General features: G+C 44.9%; 1 non-coding gene across 1 annotated transcript; it reads right to left on the bottom strand.

Annotated features, from left to right (window-relative positions):
- Window positions 1–15,477: 15,477 nt before the first annotated feature.
- LOC119874066 lies at window positions 15,478–15,581 on the bottom strand. Its single transcript, XR_005367293.1, has one exon. It is a non-coding gene; the product is annotated as a U6 spliceosomal RNA (small nuclear RNA).
- Window positions 15,582–21,087: the final 5,506 nt, after the last annotated feature.

A 21,087-nucleotide genomic window follows, 5' to 3' on the forward strand; every position in this document is an offset into this window, starting at 1 on the left:
GAGTACTTTACATGGGTTGCCCAGAAGGCACCATTCCTCTCTGCATTTTACAAACAGGAAACCAAAGTAGAGGTGGGTTGAAGTCTTTGCTCCTGGATCACAGCTGGTGAGTGACAGATCCAGTACTGACACCCAGGCTAACTCTAGAAGCCACATTCAGCCATGCTTTTCTATAGCGTCCCCCTAGCACGATGTGTCAGATGCTCCGCATAGGACCTGGCACCTGGTGTTCAAGAAAAGGTTATTATGGCCAGTGCTCTTGTTATTCTTACTACAGGTACAACTGCCAGGTGCCTGCTGTATACGGTGTGGCTCCTTTCATATCCATTACCTCCTCGAGTCTTTGCAGGAAACTAGCCATGTGCATATTATTAACCTCGACTTATGGGAAAAGGAACCCGAGGATCAGAGAATTTGCCCAGAAGAACTTCCGTAGAAGACTTTCTCATTGGCTTTTGTGCCAGAGATTTAGTCTTAGGAAATGTGGATGATTCTGTTTAAAAACTTCTGGAAAAATGGGATGCCTGGGTGGCTCAGCGGTTGAGCTTCTGCCTTCAGCTCAGGGTGTGATCCTGGGGTCCTGGGATCGAGTCCCACATCCGGCTCCCTGCGTGGAGCCTGCTTCTCCCTCTGCCTGTGTCTCTGCCTCTCTTTCTGTGTGTCTCTCATGAATAAATAAATAAAATCTTTAAAAAAAAAAAAAAAGAGTAGATCTCCACACCAGCCAGCTAAATCTTTAAAATAAATAAATACATACATACATACATACATACATACATACATACTTCTGGAAAAAAATAAAAAGTTAAATACATACATATATACATATAAATAAATAAATAAAACCTTCTGGTGAGGGGATCTGAATGGACAGTGTCGTTTCTGTCACAGTCTCTAGAAATCAGCTCCGCCCTCACTTCAGCTGGATGGTCCTTTCTGAGCCAAACAGGATTACGATGGCCCATCCATCATTTGTCCAGAGGAGGTCTGAATTCCCCAGGAAGGGGAACTTGGAATCAATTGTCAGCCAACACCTGTACGGATCATGAAAATGCCCAGCGAGGCTGCTGGAAGTGAAAGAGCCAACAAAACAATGATGTAGTGATGTAACTGCGTTTGGGAAGGTCAGATACAAAATGGTAAATGTGGTCACAAATGCCAACATTTTTCTTTCCTCCCGTGTATATGGTTTTGAAACACATCCCTTATAAAACATCTAGGGGTTTCCTTTCAATTGCAGATACAGTCTGCAGAGTTCCTGCAAAAAGCTCACAAAGCCCGTTCTATGACTGAAATGCACTCCATTTTAATCTTTCTGTAGTGATCCCATTATTTTTACAGCTGTTTCTACAATCCCATATATGATTTATATGCAAGATCTGGTCTCTTTCTTATGTAGGTATGTACTGTCCCCTGGAAACGTAGTAAATTCCCTGCAGGGCAGGGCCGGTGTTGGCACGTGGGGTCGGGGAAAGGCACTGGCACTGGGTTTGAAGACAGATGTCCCCAGACCCAAAGCCAGGGTCCACCACATGCTGGCTGTGTGACCTTGAGCACGCCAGTTAGTGTGTGAGCCCCCAGAGGTTAATTCAATCATACCTGGCAACTATTAGCAGCAGAAATAGAAGACACGGCTTGAGAGCCCATCAGGCGACTGGCTTGAATAGGATTTGCATACTCCTGGAAAGTCAGGATTTTATAATGGAATATTTGCTTGCAAACCTTTACTCCAGAACCTCATCTGTTTGCTTTATAGCACTCACATTAGCTGGAGAAGGATTAACAAAACAGTCAGAGGTTTCTTGTCCTTTATTGGGCTTTTATTTTTAAATTTTTATTTAGAAATAATTTCCAACTTACAGAAAGTTGCAGAAAAAAAAATAAGGACAAATCACCTCATCTACCCTTTACCCAGATTCACCTATTGTTAAGATTTTACTCTCTTTCCGAGTGAGTTACATGCATGATGGCTTTGTACCCCTAAGCACTTCAGCATATGTTTACTGGGGTAAGGACACTCAACTCCAGTGACTGACTTCATATATTAACACTGATACAGGGCTTTTGTCTCCTGTACCATCTATATTCCAAGTTTTGTCAGTTGATTTGTTGTTTTTTTAAAAGATTTTATTTATTTATTCATGAGAGACACAGAGAGAGGCAGAGACACAGGCAGAGGGAGAAGCAGGCTCTCTGCGGGGAGCCCAGTGGGGGGACTTGATCCCGGAACTCAGGGATCACATCCTGGTCCTGAGCTGAAGGCAGATGCTCAACCGCTGAGCCACCTGGGTGTCCCTTGTCAGCTGATTTGTAAGAGGTTATGACTGTATGGAGTCTTGTCTCAAGACACCAGATTTGGTCCTTGGGATTCACAACGTGTAGCCACGATGAGTGAAATTAATTCGGATTCTTTTCTGCTTTCAGGGCAAGGAATCAGAATTGGACAGAAGAAAAATGAATTTTTGGATGAGATCCTCCAAAATGCTAGCAAAGAGCATACTCAATGCTGTTTGAGATCTAGACCAGTTCCTTCAAATGACCAGTAAGGGAAGGGGAAGATTGAGGCCTAAAGATGGGGGAGGGGGCTGTCTTAGACGGAAGGACACAGAGCCAACTGGTGGAGCAGCAAGAGCCAGAAACTATCCACCATCAGGGCCCAGAAAAGCTTCACTCCTACGATCTCTTCGAAGAGATGGCTTTATCAGCATTAGTGAGTGAAGCTCAGCTTGCTTTCCTTTTCCCAACATCCAAGAAATTTGACCCAGTTAATAATAATACTGATAAAAATAGGTGCACATCTATGGAATGCGAACTACAAGGCAGACACAATGTTAAACACTTTGTATGCATTATCCCATTTAATTCTTGGTAACAATCTTTCTGTTAACAGGCCTATTGTCTTCCCCATTTTGCAGATGATGCAACTGAGTTTTAGCCAGGTTAGGTAACCTAACCGAGTCCTCCGCCCTTAGAAAGTAGGCACATCAGCACTTGAGTCTGGGCTTCCAGCGTCAAGGTTCTCTAAGCACAGTTCTGGGAGGGAGGGAATGAACACTGGGGACCTTTTGGGGGACTGTGTTTTGGAGGAGTTGGAGAAAGTCAGGTAGGGCTTCTCAAATGTGCTCCAGAATTCATATCCGTAACAGGCAGGTGTTTGCAGACACTTCCCATTGGTTGTTTCCTTTTGTCCCTCTAACTGCCCGTTTGAAAAAGGATGAACTTAAGGTTCAGAGTGGTTCATTGAATTCTACAGGGCCCCATGGCTATTCTGACTAAGTGGAGATGGAGATTTTAATTCTTTTCCCCCTTAGAGAGGGAGAAGGGCAGAGGGGAAGGAAAGAGAGAATCCTAAGCAGGTTCCATGCCCTGATTGAGTGGGGATTTGACCTGGGCCTGCCATTTAAAAAATTGTGCTACCCAATCAGGCAGATGATATGTGAGGAAGCACAGAATGATAGATTTAGGGATTCCAGAATACACAGTCTTTTGTAAAGAAAGTCAAAATAGTTATGTTACCTGGACAAACTTGAAAGCCATCTGCTGATGTAAATGCTACTTCCTGAGGGCACCTGGGTGGCTCAGTCGGTTAAGCATCTGCCTTTGGCTCAGGTCATGATCCCTGGGTCCTGGGATTGATCCTCCCTGCTCAGTGGGGAGTCTACTTCTCTCTCTCTCTGTCTCCCCTGCTCATGTTCTCTCTCCCAAATAAATAAATAAAAATCTTTTTTTTTTTTTTTAAATGCTACTTCCTATATGCCAGAACAGGACAACAGTTACTACTGCTCCCAAGTCCTGAAGTTTTCAGATTACCTCACCTTTAACAGATCCCCTCTTCATGTACTAGCTGCCACCAACTGTGACAGTCAGCAGCTGGGGCCAATATTGGGGAGAAATGGCATTCTTGCTGTGGGCTTGGCTGGGGCACACTCGCAAGAGGGCTGCACTCAAAGTGAGAACCTGCCGAGACACTCGATTCTCCCACGCTGGTGTCCTTAGTCATTTACCCACTCCTTCCCAATATTTATTAAGCATCTTTTTGACATTGGTCTTGGCACTGATTTCCTAGATATGAGACCAAAAACTTAGGCAATATAATAAACACGCAAGACTTCATCATGACTACATCATCAAAAATTTCTGCACAGTAAAAGAAACAATCAACAGTGTGAAAAAGGAGAAAACGTTTGCAAACTTTTTATCTGATAAGAAGTTAATATCCAAAACACACAAGGAATTCATACAACTCAATAGCAAAAAAAAAAAAAAAAAAAAACCCAAATGACCCAATTTTAAAAAGGGGCAAAGGACTGGAATAGACATTTCTCCAAAGATATACACACATGTCCACTAGGTATATGAAAAGGTGTTCAACACCACTAATCATAGGGGAAATAAAATCAAAATCACAAGTGGATATTGTCTCACACCTGTTAGGATGGTTATTACCAAAACCAAAACCAAAACTAAAATCAACAAAACAAAAGACAACCATTGTTGGCAAGGATGTAGAGAAATTGAAACCCTCGTACACTGTTGATAGGACTGTAAAATTGTTCAGTCATTATGGAAACCAGTTTAGAGGTTCCACAAAAAATTAAAAATAGAACTACTAATGGTCCAGGAATCTCACTTCTGGGTATACACCCAAAATATTTGAAATCAGGATCTCTCAGAGGTATCCACACTCCTGTGTTCATTGCAGCATTATTCCCAATAGCCAAGATATGGAAACCACCCAATGTCTATCAACAGATGAACAGATAAAGAAAATGTGTTATGTGCATACAATGGGATATTATCCAGCCTTAAAATCAGGAAGGAAATTCTAACAATTGTGACAATATGGATGAATTGGGGGACATCACACTGAGTGAAATAAGCCAGTCATAGAAGGATGAATACTGCATGACTCCACTTATATGAGGTATAATATGACTTCACTTAATATGAGGTATTCCACTTATATGAGACAAACATAGAAGCAGAAAATAGAGTGGGGTTGCCAAGGGCTGGGAGACAAGGAAATGGAGAGGTGTTGCTCAATGGGTATAAAGTTTCAGTTATGCAAGATGAATAGGTTCTAGAGATCTGCTGTACAACACACTGCCTGTAGTTGACAATATGGTGTTGTGAAGGGGATCCCTGGGTGGTTTAGAGGTTTGGCCCCTGCCTTTGGCCCAGGGCGTGATCCTGGAGACCAGAGATCAAGTCCCACATCAGGCTCCCTGCATGGAGCCTGCATCTTCCTATGTCTCTGCCTCTCTCTCTCTCTCTCTCTGTGTCTCTCATGAATAAATAAATAAAATCTTAAAAAATATATATGGTAGACTCCTAACTCTGGGAAACAAACTAGGGGTGGTAGAAGGGGAGGTGGGCAGGGGGTGGGGGTGACTGGGTGATGGGCACTGAGGTGGGCACTTGACGGGATGAGCACTGGGTGTTATTCTATATGTTGACAAATTGAACACCAATAAAAAATAAATTTATAAAAAAATATATATGGTGTTGTGCACTTAAACATTTGTGAACAGTGTAGATCCCATGTTAACTATTCTTGTCACAAAAACTACACACACACATACACACACAAACGGGCCCGAGGAAACTTCTGAAGGTGATGGATATGTGTATTACCTTGACTGTGGTGATGGAATCATGGGTGTATGCATATGACCAAACTCATCAAATTTTATATATTAAATATATGCAGTTTTGGGTGCACAATTGTATCTCAATAAAACTGAATAAGAAACAACAACAACAAACTTGTTTTGTCCCCAAAGAGCTTGGGATACCCGGTGTATTTATTTGCTCAATAAAATGAATCCTTTTGGGAGCGAGTAAGGGATATTGTTTCATTCAACTTCCAGCATAAAAACAGAGACCGATGGTTCGATCCCGGGTTTCAGCACCAAAAAAAAAAAAAAAAAAAAAAAAAAAACAACAGAGACCGGAAGTCATACTCCTCTTCCAGTAGAACTCTACGGAACACTGAAACACGGAGGAGATGGGGTGGCATTGGACATGGTTTAGCTCAGAAGCCAAAGGGCCAGTATACAGCTCAGCAAACTTTAATTCCCACTGTACAGAGAGACCAGTTAAAGACAAGGCTTTTTAAAAGTGGCAATGACTTGCCCTGGGCTAGAAGAAGACATAGGAAATTGCTTTGAATTGGATCCCTGAATGTGAAGCCTGACTCTACTGTGAACCAGCAAATCTCCTCTGCTCTCAGAGCCTCAGTTTCTCTGTCTGAAAATGAGGCTAACAAAACTATATGAGAGCTTGCCTGGGGGTGGGCCCTCAGCAACTGCTTCTCACTCATGCCTTTGGTGGGCTGACCCCAGAAGCCCCCATCGAATGGTTGCTGTGATTATCCCTGTTTTGCAGAGAGGTGACTACTGGGTCGCTTACTACATGCACCTCTCCTACCACATTGAAACACTGAGCCCACATAACAGCCCTTTGTGTGCTGCCCAGCATAGAAATTGGCACCCTGTAATTAATTAACAGATGCTCAGTAAATAGATTTTGTAAAAAAAAAAAAAAAAAAAAGTATGACACAAAGAAAAACTTACATTTTGAGCAGCCTGGCACTTAGTAGTGCCAACCAACTGCCCTACTCTCGAGGATGACAAACGTTCTCATTTTTAGTTTGGCTTCTAAGTATGACCATCACCTGATAGTAACTTATTTTTGTTTTCTGTGAGTCAGAGAGCCAAAGACACTGTTCCCAAGCCACCAGGACAGCCTTTAAACAAAGGTCCCCATCAGGAATGGTTTGGATAAAGTAACAGCTTTCACACACCTTGTCACAATATAGGAAAACTTTAATTTGCTTCGCGCTATGTATTGGGAAAGTTCACGTCCTATCATTTCTATTTTTTTTAAAGTAGGCTCTGCACTCAATGTGGGGCTTGAAACTCAACCCTAACGTCAAGAGTCACATGCTCTACTGACTGTGCCCGCCAGGCACCCTGTATCCAATCATTTCTAAAGAGCCTCTAAGAATGCTTGCTCAGATGGCCAGCGAGCAGCCCCATGTCACAACCTAGGAGAGCAGCGCAGAGATGCGGCAGGACCAAGAGGTGGCTCTGTGCTGTGGAAATGAGCTCTGTGTCCTTCATTCTGCCTCCATGGGGTCCATCTGGAAAATGAACTGTGCTAAAGATGAAATAATACAAGAGACACAATAGTGCAATGTGACTGCCAGGGCCCCTGTAAAGATTGGATGCTGTGTTTTTGGTTTTTTCCCATTAGGAAAATGGGACACGATAGATTTTCAGAACAGGCTTGCGAGAGGCAATCCCAGGCATTGAACTCTGGAAAGATCCATCACTCTTCCTACATGCAAGGAGCCAAACTCTAGAAAGCAGGCTGGAAAGGCAAATCACAGGGCATGACATTTGACAAAGTGGAGGACAAGGAAGGAAAGCTTTCCCCTTCCAGAACTCTGCCAAGAGGGAAGCCCAGTTCAATCCAACGAGTATTCATTGGGCACCTGCTTGGTGCTTGAAACCAATAAGAAATTAGTATTTGCGGAACACCTATGATGTGTTTAGTGCTTTCATACACATGTATCTGTTCATCCTCACACTGGTCCATTCCAGAAGGTGTTGTTGCCTCAGTTTTTAAAGATAAGGTAACTGAGGCTCAAGGAAGTTGCAAGATGAAGACAGCCAGGAACTGGTAGGGGTGCCCCCAACAGCTGGGTCCTCTGACTGTACACTCTATTTATTACTCCACGGTCAGGAGTGTGCATTCTTATTTCTCACACTACTAATTTCCAAAAAAGGATGTGAGGTGTCTTTGGAAGGAGTTTCCAGGCGAGATGAAGTAGAGGGATCCCCGCAATTAAAGTCTCCTGCAGCCCAAGCTGGCTGGGTCAGACAGGTACATAGTAAGTGCTCAATAAAGGGCATATTGACTGACTGAGCACCTACTATGTGTTGTAAGAAAAGAGAACCTGGGTGTGTTGACTGCCTGCGTCTATAGGGACCTACCAGGTTCTGCAGGCACAGGTGTTCTGGGATCTGCGGCTGCCAGCTCCAAGTGAGGTTTGCCCTGAGCATCAACCATGTGCCAGGAATTCTGCATTTCTTATCTCACAGCAACTCTGTGAGTTGGGTACGATTATTCCTATTTTGCAATGAGGATATTAAGTTCCAAGAAGGGACTCTGAGTTTACAGTTACAGGCGGAGCTTGCGGCCTAGGAAGGCTGGATCCCAGCCGGGCGCTCAGGTTCCTTCTCCCCTTCAGAGGGGAGAGAAGCATCCCTCCCTGTCCTTGCCCAAACCTACCGGAGAAGAGGCAACATCAGCGAGCCCCCATCCCAGGCCCAGCCAGAAGAGGAGGAGGAGGGGGAGGAAGGGGAGGAGGAGTTGGAGGAGGAGGAGGGGGAGGAGGAAGAGGAGTTGGGGGGAGGAGGAGCAGGGGGGGAGGAGGAGGAGTTGGAGGAGGAGGAGGGGAGGAGTTGGAGGAGGAGGGGGAGGAGGAGGAGGAAGGGAGGAGGAGGGGGAGGCGAGGGGAGGAAGAGGAGTTGGAGGAGGAGGAGGGAGGAGGAGGAGATGGAAGAGGAGGAAGATGAGGAGGAGGAGGAGGGAGGAGGAGGAGGAGGGGGAGGAGGAGGAGGGGGAGGAGGAGGGGAGGGCGAGGGGAGGAGGAGGAGTTGGAGGAGGAAGAGGAGTTGGAGGAGGAGAAGGGGAAGGAGGAGGAGGAGGGAGGAGGAGGAGTTGGAAGAGAAGATGAGGAGGTGGAGGGGGAGGAGGAGGAGGATGAGGAGGAGGAAGAGGAGGGGAGGAGGAGGAGGAGGGGGAGGAGGAGAAGGAGAAGGAGGGGGGAGGAGGAGCAGGAGGAATTGAAGGAGGAAGTTGGGGAGGAGGAGGAGTGGAAGGGTGAGGGGAGGAGGAGGTTGGAAGAGGAAGAGGAGTTGGAGGAGAAGGGGAAGGAGGAGGAGGAGGGAGGAGGAGGAGTTGGAAGAGGAGGAAGATGAGGAGGAGGAGGGGGGAAGGAGGAGGGAGGAGGAGGAGGGAGGATGGGGGTGGGGAAGGAGGGAGGAAGATGAGGAGGAGGAGGAGGGAGGGGAGGAGGAGGGGGAGGAGGAAGAGGAGTTGGAGGAGGAGGAAGATGAGGAGGAGGAAGATGGGGAAGAGTTGGAAGGGGAGGAGGAGGAGAAGGAGGAGGGAGGAGAAGGGGAAGGAGTTGAAGGAAGAGGAGTTGGAGGAGGAGAGGAGGGCGGGGGCGCGGGCGCGGGCGGGGGCGCGGGCGGAGGAGGAGGAGGACGCTGCCGCGTACTGAGTCCCTAAGCACCGGCGCGGGCCCCGCGCGCACGGGCTCCATTTCGTAGGTCCCGGCCGGGGTCCCCCCACTAGCCGAAGGGAGGGGCGCCCCGGGTCCCCGCGAGCAGGAGGCCGGGGAGGGACGGCCGGCGCCGCGCCCCTGGGACCCGACCTCCGACTCCGCGGCCCTGGAGCCCGGCCCGGAGCGTCCTGCGCGCGGCGTCCGGCGGGGGGCACTGCAGACCGCGCTCCCCGGCTCCCCGGCTCCCCGGCTCCCCCGCTCCCCGGCCCGGGTGTCCCCGCGCTCCCCGCCGCGCTCCCCGCTCGCCCCCCGCCCCCCGGGTGCCCCCGCCCCGCCCCGCCCCTGCACCTGGGCCCGAGCGCTCGCGGGGCCGGTCCCCGGCGCGGGGCCTGCGGGGCGCCTGCGGACGTGGACTCGTCGGGCTCCCACCGCGCGGATGGGGGGGACCCCGCGCACTTGGACGTGTGTCCGCGGCGGCCGCACCCACCGCGCCCGTGGCCCCCGTGTCCTGCTGCGGGTCCGCCCCCCCGCAGCCCGCTCACCGAATCCCGACTTTGAACCCAAAGGCGGCCGGAGCGCGTGGGGTCGGCCCCAGCCCGCGGGCGCCCCGGGCCTCCCCGAAATCCCTGCCAGCAGGCATCGCGGGCCCAGGACAGAGCCCCCCACCTCGGAGCAGCCGGGCGCCAGGCGAGTTAGGAGGCATCCTCCGCTGACCTTGACCCCTCCCCGCGGCCACCTGGGACCCTGGCATTCTAGGTGGGCAGTTTAACGAGGTGATAACGAAGTGCAAACGGCCTAGTAGCCTCCCGAATTGGGAGCCCGACGGAGGCTCCCTTTAGAGAGGGAATTTTATGAATAGGTCGCTCCCCTGGAACCCTGTTACCAGTAATAACCCCCGAATGTTAATTGGCCATAATTACCTTGTTAAAAGTCTCCTAGAAAAATAAAAATAAAAACCGAAAGTCTCCTAGACCCCTCCCAAGTTCTAAGAAGACGAGGGAAAGAAAGTGTCCGAGATTTACAACTGGGAGGGAAACATCATGTTACTTTCTGCATTAGGTTATACATTAGCATACTTGTTCAAGTGAATTTTCCGCTTTCAGCTTTTTAAATATCTTTCCAATTCCCAACTAGTCTCTGGAAATTTAAAAAGGGGCGGCAGGAGGATTGGTGATGTGTATGCCACAGATGGAGATGGAAAAGCTGCCCAGAACATGTTGACATTTTAAAAAAAGTTAACATCCCCCCACACTTTAAAACTACGATATTAGAACAGAGTATAATGGCAAAAGTTACTCGTAGAACATCTGTTCCTTCCAATGGGAGGATTTCTTTCCTGCCAAGAATTTATGAATTTTATATAGGAGCTTGGTTCTGTTTGGGGAAGGGAGAGGGAAGCTGGCCAAAGCAGCCCCCTCCTCAGCATGGAATGCAAGGATATTTTTCTCCTGACTTCTAGATGGTTTGAGGGGCTGCTGATGGGGCAAGAGTTGCCTTTCTGAAGGACGTGGCTGAGAGTGCAAAACCTCAAACAACTGCCACGCTCGGTTTCAAGTGAGTAGGACAGTACAAAGGAAGGTCAAAGCCATGGGACTTAAAGACAAGATTCCTATTCACAGGGGGCCTAATCTTTTTTAGAGGAGAAAGGAGAGCTTCTAATTGGGATAACACATAACCAACTGCTATCTGTTCATTCCAAGTGTTCTTTCATTTTCACATTGGCCAGATAGGCAGCTATCCATTCATCTCAAAAACCGAGTCAATCCCTTCATCTGCAGTCAATTGTCCTTTGCTTTTGCCCAATTGAGCCCGGTGACTGGAAGGTTTATCTTTCTAAAACCACCAGGGGGGTGCTCAGAAAAGCCATCTAAATGAATAGGACACTAAATGGATTAGCAGTTGAAACATTAATGAGTCTCTTTTGACTCAAAGCAGGTTTATCTAAGGAGATTTCCAATGGCCTCCTCTTCTGCAATTTAAAGAACCTTCCCCTATGGGGGAGATCAACTTTTTACATTTTGAAGACCGATTTATCTTTTTGATCACTAAGTGGAATGAATTTTTTTTCTTTTTTGCCTCAGAAGATTTAAAGGAAACGGAACAAAACAAAACAAACCCTCTAATTAATCCATCTAAGTATCAAGAACCAAAGTGGTTCTGGGGTGCCAGGCTAGCTCAGTTGGTAGAGCATGGAACTCCTGATCTTGGGGTCATGAGTTCAAGCCCCACATTGGGTGTGGAGCCTACTTAAAGAAAAAAAAATCTAAAGTGTTCCTCTTTGACAGTGAGAGGAAGAAACCACCAACATTAAGGGTTTGGTGCATTTATGCAAGTCAACAAATATTTATTGAGTACCTGCAACATTGCCAGGCATTTTACCAAAAGTTGTCCTACCCCTCATTCTAGCAGGGAGCTAAACAATAAATGGATGCAGCATATGTGTACATCTCAAGTAATGATAAGTCCCATGAGGAGTAAATCAAGCATGTGAATGAGATAGAGAGCAGCAGAGGCAGGGTGGGATGGCTTTCAGTATGGTCAGGGAAGGCTGCTCCAAGCAATTGATGTTTGAATGGTCCTTCTAAAGTTTTCTCAATGGAAATATACCCCCCCCCCACACACACACACACACGAATGCTTTACCAAGTTGGGCCTGACTATATATACATGGTGTTTCCGTGTCTCTTTAATTTCAGAACAGTCTTTTTGTGTGTAGAATAATAATCCATGACTCAAGAACATGGGGCTCTGTAGAATTGGGTATAATTCCAAGCCTCGCTGCTCAGTGGTTATGTGATTCTAAGTTCTCTTTGCCTTAGTTTCCTCCGCCTTAAAGTGAGGGGAATACTATCGCCTACTTCACAGGGCTATTGTGGGAACTAAATGAGAAAAGTGTATGTCAAATGCTGAGTATAGGAACAGCATGTAGCAAACCTCAATAAATGTTAGCTCTTATTATTTACCAGATAGTTTTAATGGAGCATGGTAGTCCATCCTAAGGATGTACTAGGACTCACTTAACCATTGCCCTACTGTTGGACACAAAGAATTGAATACAAACCAAAGTCAGATGATATGAATGAACAACAGGGGAAACAACCAGCGACAAAACAAAACCCCTGAATGTAGAAAATGTGCCAGCTCAACACATTTTCTAGGAGAGACTCATTTCCCTTCTGACATCCCCGTTGCTGAATCACATCCACACATTAAAAATCTGTCCATTTGCCAGGTTAGGGGATCCCTAGGTCTTGTCTATGAATTTATGGCCACTTTACAGTTTCATGTGCCGGCTGGGGATGAGGACCTGGAGAAGTCGGGCTAGAATGAGTTCCTGCAGTGACATAAGTGTGGGGTGCTTAGGCCTCAGCCGCCTCCCTTGTGCAGAGGATCCTTCAGGTGACACATTCTGGAACTTCTTTCCAGCTGTCATTCGCTTGTTCCTTGAGTACTAGCTAGCTTCCAGACTGGGCTCCTGTGTTCTAAAGAGTCTTCCCTGCTTCTGAAATGGCTCTCTGAGTCATTTGTTCATACCCTGTGGCATACACTCAGATCTATTTTAGGTTGAGATCCCGTTTAGGGGAAAAGGGATTATCTTCAGATATTGGGAGCATCAGGAGAATGTTGGCAGAGCACTTTGGAAGATGGCAAAGAGGGAGTGTCTCCCATGGGACAGAACTGAGGACGTGGGCTCAAAGCACAGCATGCCAACGGGCCACTCCTTTCAGCTAACTTCTCCAATGAAGGGGGCTTCAGAACGTGTGATCTTCGGCAACAGACACTTTCTTAGGCTCACCTCCACTAGGCTGGGCTATCAAGAGGGCTGCTAGTCTCTGTTCTAACTGATTACATGTATAAAGGGCTTTGGAATCAGTGAATGAAATATTTGAGAAGAAAAGCAATGGCTTATTTACTCTTGATGATTTTATAGAGGCAGTGGGGATGCTGTGATGCAGAAGCAGATTGTCCTTTCTTGAGTCATTTCCCAAACTGGAGCATAGAAGAATGTGGTGTATTTTTAATAGAATGACAGATAAGATTACTTGCTTCTATTAGCAAGAGCAATGGGTAAGGTCAGTCTTGTCCATGGAGCTTCCAGTGCACCAAACATATCCCCTGTTTAGATTAAAAAATAAGCACATCCCAAGGAGGTGAGGAGCAGATAATCCTCCAAATGAAATTAGCTTTACTTTATCTGGGAGGCAATTTTCGATGTGGCTGAGAGAGCCTGGGGATAGGAGCCAGGTAGACCAGAGTTCTGATCACAGGAGAGGGTGTGTGATGTTGGACAAGTCACTTGACTCCTCTGGGTTTCAATCTTCTCCGCTACAAAATGGGTATGATAATAAATTCTTAAACACCTAGCAAAATTCTGGACATGTCATAGGTGTTCGATGAATGCGCATACTTTCCGTCAACCTCCAGCTCATTCAACCAGCAACTCCAAATGCCAAGCACATTCATCCTGACGCACAAGAAATGCTTTCCTGTGGTCAATGATGATAAAGGAGCAAGAAACTGAAGAGTTGAAAAGAAAACAAACAAACAAATAAACCACACGTCCTAAGCCCACAACCTAAGAAATCGTCCCTCCTCACGCAGTTTCTATTCTAGGTTTTAGGTTGCCAATCTGGGAATACTGTCAAAGCAAATATTAGTTAAAAGTTGTTTACCAAGGGACAGGTAGTTAAATATTGTGTACAGCTGAGAGTATTGTTATCGCAATCCTAAAATAATTTTTCTCAAACCTTTATTTATAAAGGAAGACGTTGGACAGAAGTGTTCAAATGTGTCCTGAGGCGGTCGGAGGATATTTTTTCATGTCATTTCCTTTTGTAGACCGAGTGTCTGATTGGACCACTGTAATGCTTTCTTTTTTGGTTGTTTTTAAACAAAGTGCCCGTGTATTCTGATTAAGGAAATAAATGAAATGTGTGCGTACCTATACCTGTGAATTATTTCTCAGTTCCTAAAGAGATTACTCAATCAGTATTGTCAGGGCCCGAGAAGACTCCACGGTTCATACAGAAAATCAATCTATCACACTCCCTTTAATCAGTGCAAACATTCGGCCAAGCCATTCTATCACTTTTTTTTTTTTAACGTACAGTATCGATTGTGTATCAGGAGGAGAAAATGAAAATAAAGAACTCTAAACCTGGAAGAGGTCGTCCATTTCCAAATGCAAATTGAGATCCAAACATTAAACAATAGGGATCGTCTAATCCTTTTACAAAGGCACAAATTGCAAATCAGACTCCCAAGCCAGAGTGGCTTTTGCCTAACAAAGTCTTTAATGCAAAGAATCCCTTAGGCAAAGCCTCCTCTGTGTCTACAATCTTTGGCACCAAAAGAGCCTTAGATGTCAGTTATGCTCCCTAGCTATAAAGTTAATTGTCCTTGAAACAAAATCAGGTTGTCCCCCTGGTCCAGATATACAATCTCTAAACCATATGAAGGTGTCTTGGTTTGCAGATTAAGCTTCATTTTACCTGAATCATTAATTCCAACACAACTTTGAAATATTCTGTTGAATAAGGCTGAAACCTCCACGCTGAACCTGAATAACACGTTTTAACATGCTTTAACATGCACCTGATAAACAAGTTGGATGTATCTAAAATAATAAGCAATCAAGAAAATTGTAGGGGAAAAAAATGGTATATGTCGTTGTAGTTAATGTGGTTGAGTCTGTCAGAGAACTATCCAATCACTTTCTAAGAGAGGTAAATAATTTTTACTGGCTAGGATGCTGCTTTTCACTTAAGCTACACTTTCTACCCCCCTATGGAGCCATTGTACCAGGAAAAAAATATCCGCAGACTTGTATATTTATATATGCTTGTTCATTTTTGGTTCCCTTGCCCTTTGCACCAGTGGCTGGTCAAGTAGGTCTTTGAGCAGATTGTATGTGTTTGAATGGAATTGCATGGGAAGAGAAAGAAGCAGAACAAAGCCAGAATTATATAGTAACACTTTTATGGAATGGCTCCTGTGTTCTCCATAGAAGGGTACAGTGCTAAGTATCATAGTACCTGTCTTAGCTGGCTGGTCAGCACAACACTAACAGAAGAACTATAGAGAACAATGGAATACTTTTTTGGACATCAGCTCACAGTGTTACACTGAATTTAGAATGTTTTTTATTCCCTCTCTTTTTTTTTTCTTTTTTTTTTTTTAGTTATATGGGACACTTCATGAATTTGCATGCCATCCGTAGGGGGCAATGCTAATCTTCCCTGTGTTGTTCCAATTTTAGTCTCTGGGCTGCTGAAGGGAGCACCAGAACTTTCCTTTTAAAACCATCCTTTTTGCGTGGTGTGTTTTAAATTCTTTATTTCCCACCTAAGCTTCCCTTGGGTTCTCAGGATACAGACGTCTGCCGCTGGGCTATTAACTGAGACTGAGGTACTCAGTGGTTGGTGTTCTGATCTGGACTTGATGTGACCTTGGGCAAGCCTAGTTTTTTAGGTGGGCCTCCATTTTCTCCTGGAGTCTAATGGTCTTGAAGACACTTTTCTGCTCAGAAAGTCTGTAATTTTATTTATGCCTTTATTTGTTACAAAGTCTACGTAATTTTATAGTTCTACAGTTTGCAATCTGTTCCCCATTCCTCTGTGAGCCAGCGAGGAGGCATTTGTCAAGTTCATGCACTGTGTCCTCGACTCAGTTTATGTAGATATGTTCAGAAGTCAGAAAACTACTGTCATGCAAGCAGCAAGGAGAGTTTCAAGCTTGAAAAGCCTCAGACCAGGTGGGTGGTGGTTGCACAGCCATTGATGGATGACCCTTCCTTATTGGGGTAGACTGGGCCACCCAAGATCCTACAGCCTAAAGCGCCTTGGTTAAGCTTTTAAAGTGTGATTTAATCAAACAAAACTTCATTGACATAGGCATACAAGACACTTATAATTTTGCCCTAGAAAGGAGGCACAGTGGGGGCGCCTGGGTGGCTCAGTCATTAAATGTCTGCCTTCAGCTCAGGTCTTGATCCTGGGGTCCTGGGATCAAGTTCTGAATCAGGCTCGCTGATCAGCAGGGAATCTGCTTCTCCCTCTGCCTCTGCCACTCCTCTTGCTCCTTCTCTCTCTCTCTCTGTCAAATAAATGAATAAAATATTAAAAAAGAAAGAAAGAAAGAAAGAAAGAAAGAAAGAAAGAAAGAAAGAAAGAAAGAAAGAAAGAAAAGGAAAGAAGGAAGGAAGGAAGGAAGGAAGGAAGGAAGGAAGGAAGGAAGGGAAGAAAATACGCAATCCAAACGAAAGAAAGAAGACGACATAAGTCACCATAAATCCAGACCCCTAAAAAAGAAAGAAAGAAAAGAAAAAAGAAAGAAAGACACAATGGACCTCCTAGGATGAGGATAAAATCTTGCCTTTTTCCAAATTTTGGCTTCCTGAAGCCCATGCTTAGTGGTCCCGCTTCCTATGGATCATCTGACACCCATCTGCCTCCCCTAAACCACAACGAACCCCCCCAAATGAGCAAAATTATTTCCAGAATCAATGCAGAAAATCACCTGGCAAGGGGCACCTGGATGGTTCAGTGGTTGAGCATCTGCCTTCGGCTCAGATAGTGATCCCGGGGTCCTGGGATCAAGTTCCACATCGGACTCCCCACAGGAACCCCTCTTTCTCTGTGTCTCTCATGAATAAATAAAATCTCAGGAGAGAAAGAAAGAGGAAAAGAAAGAAAATAAGAAAGAAAGTCACCTGGCAAGAAAGAGTCCTCTGAAAAGAGATGCCAGGACTTGGGGCTAAGTATCCAATAACTGATTGTTTTCAATTAAATCCAGTAACTTTGGGTTTTCAAGGACAAATAAGGAAAACTTCCAGTGCCCTTCAGGAACTCATTGTCTGTTGGAGGAGCCAGACCCATAAAACTTTGTAGTATATGAGGATAAGAATTTAATGACAGATCTACATCAATCAAATGAAAGAGACTTTAAATAAAAGCTGGGCTTTGAAGGATATATAGGAGCTTGTCAGGAGACTATGGATTTTTCCAGAAGCAGCAGAGACCGGTATCTGTAAGCAAAGGCTCAGAGGCTGAAACAGGCATGGTGCATTGGGGGTCAAGGGTAGTTTAGCATGGCTGGCACAATTAAGAAGTAATTGGATATTTAAGGAGAGGATACTGGAGACGAGGTAGGGGCCAGAGTTGGAGGGTTAACCATTTCCATCTTTACCCACCAGGAACTGGGGATCGTGGGAAGTTAAGGAGTAGGGGAGGCAGTGGCTGGATCTGTTTGACCAGGAGAGCCATGTGCTAGGCCAGAGCTGGAGATAAAAACAGGAACTCTTTCTTCCACCTCCATCTACAAGTAGATTGTGCTCATAGTTAGAGTGACCAGCTCAAGAAAGGTGTGTGGGAAATCAGGCTTCCCTGTCAGTCTACCTCAGAATAGCACATTGGTTGGGAGATAGAAAGTCTGGGTGGGGCCTTTTGACTCTGTAGAGGATAATATTGGATGTTAGAAAAATCCTTCTGAGCTGGGGTGTATCCATTTTGCATGTAACTGTACCCGTCCAGCAGACTGAAGACTGAAGTATTAGGAGAGAAATGCTTTGAGTATGTCAGCAAGAAGGAGAAACAAAAACCAAACACTAATTCATACAGGGAATCTCAGTTTCCCGTTTCATAAAATCCCACCCCTACCTTCGTTTTGTGAGGACCTACTGAGGTAAAGTAGAATGTAAAGGCTTCATAGGTCTCATAGGGGTGTGCAGAAGGCAGGGGTTACTAACACACCAGCAGAAAGTGACCTGGTCAGACAAGCTGTCTGCTGATTGAAAAAAATCCCCTCCATCTGTCATGTCTAAGAGACTCTGCTTCGTGGCTTGCACCGGTTCACTTACCTCTCTAGCTTTCAGCGAGTAGATCTAGAGTTCCTTTGATACCTCTGTAAAGTCATTTACCCAGTTTAGCTTTTGAGTGGGTTGAGTGTCTGCCTTAGGCTCAGGTTGTGATCCTGGGGTCCTGGGATCAAGTTCTACATCAGGCTCCCCACGGGAAGACTGCTTCTCCCTCTGCCTACGTCTCTGCCTCTCTGTTTCTTTCATGAGTAAATAAAATTAAAAAAAAAAAAAAAAAGGGAGTATTGTAGATATAGCATCCGAGTGTCGCAGCAGGCTGGCCCCATTCAGTAATGTGTTGATCCATTGCCAGTGAGTACAGATTCAAGTATCATAGGTGATGTAGGTTTTATTACCCCACTCAAACCCCCTGGGCTGGACAGGCTTGATTATTTGTCCTAATTGATTTTAGATCATTGCCAAACCTCCACCTGAGGCTCCATCCAGCTATCGATCTATCTACCTATCTACCTACCTACCTACCTATCTACCTCCCTACCTATCTACCTACCTACCTACCTACCTACCTACCTACCTATGTAGATAGAGCTATTTCTCTTGTCTCTTGCTCTCTTTAGATGATATCATGCACTACGGAGATGAAAAGAGACATAAAAGGATGACAAATGACCCTCACGCTTTAGGGTATCATTATAATTATTGTGTGGTACCAGTGAAAAATGCTCTGCTACCTATAATCAGATGTCAAAGGGATCCTGGAAATGTGAAATTACTTTTTGTTATGAAGTTGTGTTTGTATTTATTTCCTCCTTTTCCTTTAAGAACAAGTGGCGAAGGACATTTGGGAGGGCAGGTCGCAACATGCTGACTTGTCTAGGGTGCCCGAGAAGACTGAGGCGATTTGAAAAAGTATTACATCAACGGTATTGTGGAAAACAATTAGAAAGGTGGCCTCCCGCTGTATGTGATTCCAGAGAAGCAGTTTGATTGATGCTCCTACCCTATGCGCCCTCCTCTGCCCAACTGAGCTAACCAGCTCTGGTAGGCCTTCTAGATATCAGCCTGAAAGATTTATGCGAGCACGGCAGCTGTTGGGTAGTTCTGTATTTTGACTGCAACAGGGGCATTGAAGCTCTAGGTGCCTTCATCAGGATTTAAGAATTTATTAGTTTTTCAGATGTTAAGGAATTTATTCAAGATTTACTTTTTTGTTCTAAAGTAAAGGCTTCCGAAGAGTGTTTGCTTCCAACTTTCGTTTTAGTTTCACTTAATATATATATATAAAAAAAAGAGGCTTTATTTGTTTATTTATTTATTTTGAGGCTTTATTTTCATTCGGCATCCTGGTTGTCGCAGTAGTTCCTTTGCATTTTCACAGGTAGATCATTCCGTGATATATTCCACAGCATCCATTATGTAGAGAGCTCTTGGTGGTTTTATATGAAATATGAGTGGGATGACTCTGCACGTGAACGGTGAGTGATAGATTCATAAACAAACTTTAGGAGGCAGATATAGTCAGTTTAGCACTGCAAAAACATGTCACTATTCACTCGTCTCTAGAAGGTGCTAAGAAAGTCTGAATAAATAAAATACATAATAAAATGATTAAAGAATGGAATATGTAAGCTAAAAAGGTTTGTGGAGGACTGGACGGTGTCTATGGGTGTTTAAGGGAGGGAGGAGGGGGGAGAAACAGAATATGGACAAGTTGACGTAGGTATGTGTGGTGGCGCATTGAATGGGGCTTCAGAAGCCAGAACATACGATAGAACAGGTGGCTGACCCAGGCCTGCTAAATTTAGTTACTCCCGTATATCAAAATACAACAGGTACCATCACAGCTTGTTTTAAGTTTCCCTGTGGACTCGCTTCCGTGGCAAAAGGACTGCATCACCCGGGCTTTCTTTTTCCTTTCTTTTCTTTCTTTTTTTTTTTTTTTTTAATATTTTATTTATTTATTTATAAAATAAATAAGCCCGATGTGGGATTTGATCCTAGGACTCCAGGATCATGCCCTGGGCTGAAGGCAGGCGCTAAACCGCTGAGCCACCCAGGGATCCCTGGGGGCTTTCTTATATGTAAAGAAATTATATGTAAACATTGTTGATCTCCAAATATGAAATAACATCACATGTTTCTAAGTTGGAACAATTTTCGAATGGAAAAAAAAAAAAAAAGATTCCCTCGACCATCCTACTTGAGATGGTGAAGATTCCTGTTTTAACAAACCGAAACGTTATTAATTGTAGGGAGGTTCAGCAGGTTTTCAGGGAGAAAGCCTATTTTGCTGGACAGGAAGAGAGAGACCGAAAAAGTCTGTTGATGTGTAGGCAACACTATTGTTCCTCTTTTGTGTTGTGTGTGCACAAGTTAAAATCTAGGACATATAAAATTAAATGTCATAAGGAAAATGTAATAAGCAGGCATCTCAATTGTTAGGTGCTCTTTATTATACAGTATAAACGGCTCTGTAATGTGGTAATGACAGGACACCTTAGCGCTCAGAACTGATAGGTATGAGAGTAAATAGTTTTGGCTATTTGTGCACATTGCATCGTTCTGTCCCGTGCCATTTTTGGAAAATCTTCCTTTTTCATCGTCGCTATTGAAGCTTGCCTTTTCGGGCTAGAAAAGATTCATGTGAGTGATGTTTCCCTATGACATCAGAAGAATCTTATTATGTTCTGCTATTTGGAGATGTTTCTCCTTTTTGAGGGAATAGGCACTTGGCCAACATGAAGATGGTATCAGCCATTCAGTAAACACTTTTTGTACACAACCCTGTGCCCGACGTCTCCGTACGAGAGAAAGGTGGATCACAACAGCAACAACCACAACGTAACACGAAGAAAAACGCATTCCAATGCAGGCTTCTTGTTTAAATAGCTTTAATTGCTTTTAAAAATAAAGCCTAAATATTTGCACCTGCCTTCTTAAACGGTTCTCCCACGTTAAATACTTATTTGGAAAC

Source organism: Canis lupus, chromosome 11, assembly GCF_011100685.1.
Source record: "Canis lupus familiaris isolate Mischka breed German Shepherd chromosome 11, alternate assembly UU_Cfam_GSD_1.0, whole genome shotgun sequence".
Taxonomy (NCBI): domain Eukaryota; kingdom Metazoa; phylum Chordata; class Mammalia; order Carnivora; family Canidae; genus Canis; species Canis lupus.